The sequence below is a fragment of the Mytilus californianus genome, unplaced genomic scaffold (assembly GCF_021869535.1).
Source record: "Mytilus californianus isolate M0D057914Y unplaced genomic scaffold, xbMytCali1.0.p SCAF_15, whole genome shotgun sequence".
Lineage (NCBI taxonomy): Eukaryota > Metazoa > Mollusca > Bivalvia > Mytilida > Mytilidae > Mytilus > Mytilus californianus.
The window spans coordinates 20,393,912-20,400,862 of record NW_026262637.1 but is presented as its reverse complement, the minus strand read 5'-3'; positions in this window follow the sequence as shown (position 1 = coordinate 20,400,862).

The following is a 6,951-nucleotide window of genomic DNA, read 5'->3' as shown; positions in this document are numbered from 1 at the left end:
AAATGAAAACGTCACTAGTAGTCTACAGACACGGGCATAGTGAAAGAGTTGGGAAATATGCACATCGTATGAATGGAACAAAGGAGCATTTCCTTATTTTTATATCGCTGTCCAAAGGAAAAAAAATAGCAATAGGGAACGAAACATCGTCTGTTTTGTCGTAGTTTTGTGTAGAGTATAAGACTGTGTGGACGTGTAGCATAGAGAAGTCATAACTGTCAACCCAAATTGAAAGGAATATCACAAACACGTTATTCGTCTAAAATATCCAAAGATATCGTTACACTCCAAAAATAATTAATTCCATTATTTATGATGAATAACAATTTTTTATTTGTATTAAAGAAACTAGTCAAAAGGACGGAAAGATTAGATTTAGAACACTTACTATAAGACGAGATGACTCGGTTTTTGAAGGGTAATTTAGATAGCCAATGTATTTTAGTTACCTTCAAATGTTTAGAATAGACATTCGTCTTCTTCTCGGTTCTCTGTGGAGCGCACGGTCCTGAATGTAAAAGAATTTATAATTTCATTCATAAAAATTGCGTGTAGTGGGTTGTTAATCAACCTTGATCCAGAGGGAGGTCACAAATAGTTGCTATATTGTAGTATAGCCCTGCCCCCTGTTCATTCACATGCCTGTTCCAAGCCATGGACCTCGTCAGTGGTTGGCTATTTGGATTAAATGTTTTTGTCAATAAGGCAATTTGTGATGGACGATATTTCTTAGTATCCTTTGAATTTATTCATGACTCGGATGATTTAGTCAGAGCTACACGTATGTGATAGAAACTTGTTTACTGAAGACCATGTGTGTAAACGCCAAAATGTCTTTTGGTTTTGGTGTCGTTACTGTCTCAGTGATGGCACGGGGAATCTTCATTTCTCCTTTTTCATGTGGTAAATGACAGGAAATGTTCCTAGATATCAGAGTGTAGTTGTTCTAGCATCACCTTTAAGGCAATACGATAAGAAATTTTATTGTGCATTAGGGAACACAGCATCTATTCTAAATTGTTTGACGGCCTTCAAGTTTTTGATAATTTATCTTTTTTTATTTTATTTCCGATAAATATCCCTTTTTCACTTTTCCTTCTGTTTGTAAGTTTATTAGTCGTGACACAATAAGCCGACATAACCTTAGAAATTAACACTTAAACAGTCATTTCGGGGCCTTTTATAATAGCTTGCTATGCGGTGTGGGTTTTGTTCATTGTTGAAGGCCGAGTGGTGAACTAGTTATAAACTTCTACGTCATGTGGTTTCTGGTGGAGAGCTGTTTCATTTGCAATTATACCACATCTTCTTATTTCTATAATTACTTTTGTTTAAAGACATGCATTTCTAAATATCATACCAAAGAAACATTTGTAACATATTTATTCGGTTTTTTTTATCTGACTGAGCGAGTATTTGACATGACCGGATGATACTGACCATCGAGGTAATTTGTCTCTCGTAACTGTCAATAAGTAAAGCTCTATATGATATGAAAGGTTAATAAAACAAACACACAAGTAAGTGGCTAAGTTGATTTATTGTCATGATGACTGTGCATATAAAAATCAGTCTACAATAAACGATGTATTTACGCTGATTTGAAACGTCAAAATTGAGATCCTACAGTTTTCTTTGTTTTTTATTATATTTTATTAAGCTACGGTACCCATGAAACGCGGCTGCACTATCAAAGATTTAGAAAATTGTATTATATATTTTAAGTGTACAATGTATATAATGTATGAAGTAAATGATAAATAGAATAGTCACGAAAGAAAAAACTAGTTAAAGGTAGGCAACTCCGTTATCATGAAAATGAATATAAATTAATCTATATGTTATATCTAACACATAATAAATAATACGAATAAACTTATTTATTAAAGTGTCACATATTGATTGTCATGAAACACCTACAAAATTTGTAAAATTAACATATAACAATCAATATCCAGCCATAAAAATCTGACTTATGAGACACTAGCAGTATAAAACTTTAAGCATTAATTATCAAAGTTAAACCAACTTAATATTATGTCTCATTAAAAGTTCATTAAACGCGGACCGCGAAGAGGACCCCAAAATGAACTGGTAAAAGAAAATTTATTCACATTACTGCTTGCTCAATATGGAAGAGGGGTAACAGGTTGTACAAGTATAAATAAAGCAAATATTTATTTGTGTACCTGTTATTTGTACAATAGTTGGCTGATTGCAGGATAAATAACATATATCTTGACTACATGTATGTTGAAAGAGACGTTTAAAAAGCTTCATAGTTACATGTATCGTCTGTAATACTAGTAGTTATTATAATTCTAAATCAAATATATACTGAGAAAAATAACTTTATGCGAATAAAAATGATGTTGGATATCTGAATAGTTCATGACTTTTATAAATTTATTCTCAATATCAAGAATTTTAAAGTGATCAATATCGGAATTCGAGTTCGTGACATTTGAATCATGCATTTCTACCATTTTGAAATTTCCTATAAATTGCGTTTTCTCGCAATCGTTTATTGCTCCATTAAAACAGTTATCACAATTGAAACACGATAAGTTTCGGACAAGAAGATTTGTATCAAAATTTGTGGATATTATTTTGTGTATTTTGTGATTCTGTTCCACGGGTTTTAGTTTATAGTATGCGGTGATGGAGTGGTCTAAGTGGTTCATATGTCGTTATATGTCTAGTTTAAAATGCGCTCGTGGCGAAGTTTGTTCGACTTCGATCTTAATTGACAGTTACTGTCAGTTATCTATCCGAAGGTCGACGGTTTCCCGACTTCAACCACCAATGTAAACTTTCCAATATGATACAACCAAGGTTCTCCGACTTCCGCCACCAAAAAAAACTTTCCAATACGATACAACCAAGGTTCCTCAGATTCCTCCACCAATGGAACCTGTCCGATATGAAACAACCAAGGTTCTACAACTTCCGCCACCAAAGAAAACTTTCCAATACGATACAATCAAGGTTCTCCGACTTCCGCCACCAAAGAAAACTTTTCAATACGATACAACCAAGGTTCTCCAGCTTCCTCCACCAATGAAACCTGTCCGATATGAAACAACCAAGGTTCTCCGACTTCCGCCACCAAAGAAAACTTTCCAATACGATACAACCAAGGTTCTCCGACTTCCGTCACCAAAGAAAACTTTCCAATACGATACAACCAAGGCTCTCCAGCTTCCTCCACCAATGGATCCTGTCCGATATGACACAACCAAGGTTCTCCGACTTCCGCCACCAAAGAAAACTTTTCAATACGATACAACCAAGGTTCTCCGACTTCCGCCACCAAAAAAAAACTTTCCAATACGATACAATCAAGGTTCTCCGACTTCCGTCACCAAAGGAGCCTGTCCGATATGACACAATCAAGGTTCTCCGACTTCCGCCACCAAAGAAAACTTTCCAATACGATACAACCAAGGTTCTCCAACTTCCGTCACCAAAGGAGCCTGTCCGATATGACACAATCAAGGTTCTCCGACTTCCGCCACCAAAGAAAACTTTCCAATACGATACAACCAAGGTTCTCCAACTTCCTCTACCAAAGAAAACTTTCCAATACGATACAACCAAGGTCGCTAAAAGTGGCGTTTAACACAAAAACACATAACAAACAAACATTTCGGTTTAATTTTTAAAAGGCATAAATAGCGTCTCGAATCGACATCGTTCAAAACGTTAGAAAATCGCTGAATTGACAAACTTGCAAGACATTGAATTTGTTATAGAACAAAGTACTTTTGACCACGCAAATTATCAAAAAGTATGTAATTGTTTTGTAGGGTTAAAGTACAATTACAGAAAAGCACTATTTTGTATGGAGCAAATCGAACTTTTTAATAAAATGACGTCGCAACTGACAGTTCATTTGTAAAAAGCGGCGAAATACGACATTGGACATTCTTGCAAGACATTTTGCTAAAAGCCGTTGCGTTTTTATTTGTGGTGTGAGTTCTGTAAAAATTCGGTTTTGAAATGTTCTTTTATTTTTTTGAAATATGTACTATTGTAAGCATAATTTAAGAAAACGAATTTTCATATCATCTTCTAATTAAAAAAACCAATACATTTTGATAAATTACCTTTTTCTTAAATCTGACCATTGTGAAGATCAGCTTTGGCCGTTGCATCAACGCAAAGTCAGTAATGACATAATACTTTAATATATATGACGCATATCATTCATGCAAATTTTCACGGATTTTACATTGTTTCGAAGAGCACAAACATCCCTGTAAAAGTTATTATGCGTATAATCTGTGACGTCTGACACGGATATTTTTGACGTTTTACCAATATTTTTGTCCTTATTTTAAACTACCGGTATGGTAAAAAGTTCCAAAAAAAATTATCGATTTTTTGGAAACAGTAATACCTGTCTAGTCTATGGATATGAATTATATATAATAGCTTAACGGTTTTGATTATACATGTATAAAAAAAAGCTGTTTATCATTGTGGTCTTGTTGATTTCACGGTATTGACACAATAACGTGCGTTATTCGTTGTTTTGTATGACAGGATGTCCAATCCATATCAACACGAGTAGCTACATTCGAAGTCAGTTTTAAATGGATAAAAAAATATTTACAGGCTCTATTTTTTACAGCTGAAATGGCACTAAACGCCTTACACAGTGTAGATACTATTCTGTACGCTATCCGGAAGTCGCGATTTTCGAAGCAAGAACTTTTTGGATCACATTTTAAATTTGATGGATATACTGAATTAAACGGTAAGTTGATCATCTGTACATTGCTTAATGATTAATTCAGCTGACATCGATATTCTCAAATGGTTTAGAATTAAATTCAGCACATTCAGTATTCGTATCTTTGCCTTAATCAAGAGATTTTCAAGTGCACCACTAAGGAAAATCAGTCGGTGAACCTAAAAACAATCTTTTTACCCTCTTAGTGTACAAATTAACGTAAAAACCAGACGTAATTAACAAAATGAATTATATTTCAAGTGGTGGTAAAAGTTTCAACCAGATCTTTGAAGCCAGAAATAAGAAAATTACACTTGTTTGAATTTCTCACTGTACGATCAGTCTCGCTTGTATAATTTGAAACTGTGTGATCAGTCTTTATTTCACTGTATTCTAGTGGTGATTTCAAAGTTATTTACGATACATTAGAAGGTGGCATTTTTCTAAATAACACAAATATATTTCAATAAATTCACATCCTGAAAACTTATGAAACATGTTTTAGCTTGATGGGGTGTACTCGACTTACTACATTAAGTATAAGGATGTTTAAATGTTGCTAAAATAAGAGGAAGGTTTGTTGTATATATAAGTTTCAGAAATGTCCTCCGTTATACTTAAAATTGTACAAACACACAGATTTAATTGTTATATAAAAATGCATGTATTTACACACATTCGAGGCCGTACTGTAGCCTATAATTGATCACAGTTCCTTCACTTTGTTTTGGATGTAGAGCTGTCTCTTTGACACTCAATTGTACACCACTTTGTAAAGCGGGGGTTTATAGTGATAATAAAGTCCGTCTTTCCGTTGGACCGGTACAATTTGTTTCGTCGGTTTTGTAAGTGCATCTCCTCATAAACCACTTAATATACATTGTGGGTTCCAGCCATTTTTAAATGGAGAGGGGGTCCAATCCAGGAGAAAAGGGATTCCAAATATATGTTCCCATACAAATGCCGTCTACAAAAATCATCAGAAATATATTTGTATTGTCTGATGAAAGAAATTACACGTTATAGTTGCCTGGACAGTTCATAATATCACATAGACACGTATATACCTTCAAATTGCCGTTGTTTCTTTTTCAAAATCACGACTGGTCATACAGTCAAAAAATCTGAAATCGCTTCTAGAATACAGTCAGTTTTAGACTGATCGTAAAGTAATTTATTTTGGGATCCTCAAGGAAAACATATTTTTTTTATGGGAAATACGAATATTCTACTTAAATACGAAAAGAATATTGAAACAGTATATATTTAACTGTAAACTGATGCAAATATTTGCATTAAAAGATTATTTGCTTTGTACTACGAGAGCAAAATTGTCCATCGATTTCACTTTTTTCTATCAAGTTGGTGTGATGCACACGTATATTTTATATTCTTATGCATGTTTTTGTTACAGTTACTCATATTTATGATGCTATACATACCTTGAAGATGTTCAAAGCACTTTATAGATATAGGAGTAAACAAATGATGAGAAAAGTCACCGTAGGCAAAACCGTCCTGTTAGCCAGTTGGAAATCATCGCTTCGAAAATCGCGACTTCCAGATAGCGTACAGAATAGTATCTACACTGTGCCTTAGTGCTCCTAATGCTACTACCGTAATATCGATTCGACCGCAGCTGTATGAAGTTAAGTGTACTCAATTTTTTATTCAATCTTCCTATTGATACTACTTCCGCCAGAGAACGACTAGCTGCCTTAGCTAATTCTTTTGCCTTTTTCCTAAATGCTATCTCATGTGATATCCGATTTGTTCAAAGAAATAAAACCTCTATTCAAAATTATTATTTTGCAGTTAAAATTTATCATATTCGTTTTGTTCTTCTTATTCCTACTTATTAATGATCATAATAAAAGTGTTTTCTAATTTCAAAATTAATTCTCCGCTTTTTAGAAATATTAATCTTTTTATTCAATTTTTTTCCGCTTACATCCGTCTGCCTCTTGTTCCATTGTCTATATTAACTTTTAATTAAATGTTCATTTCGTTTTTTGCAAATTTCGTTTTGTTTTTTTTTTTCGTTTCGTTTCGTTCCGTTTTATTACGTCTCGCACCTCAAAGATATCCGTCAAAATTAGGTCTTACTAATTAGTTTTCCGATTTAAAGAAACATATTTCTCATTGTCTCCCTGTAGACCAAACAACTCAGCCTCTTGTATCATTTTATATCTAGATTTTCAAAAAAATATTCG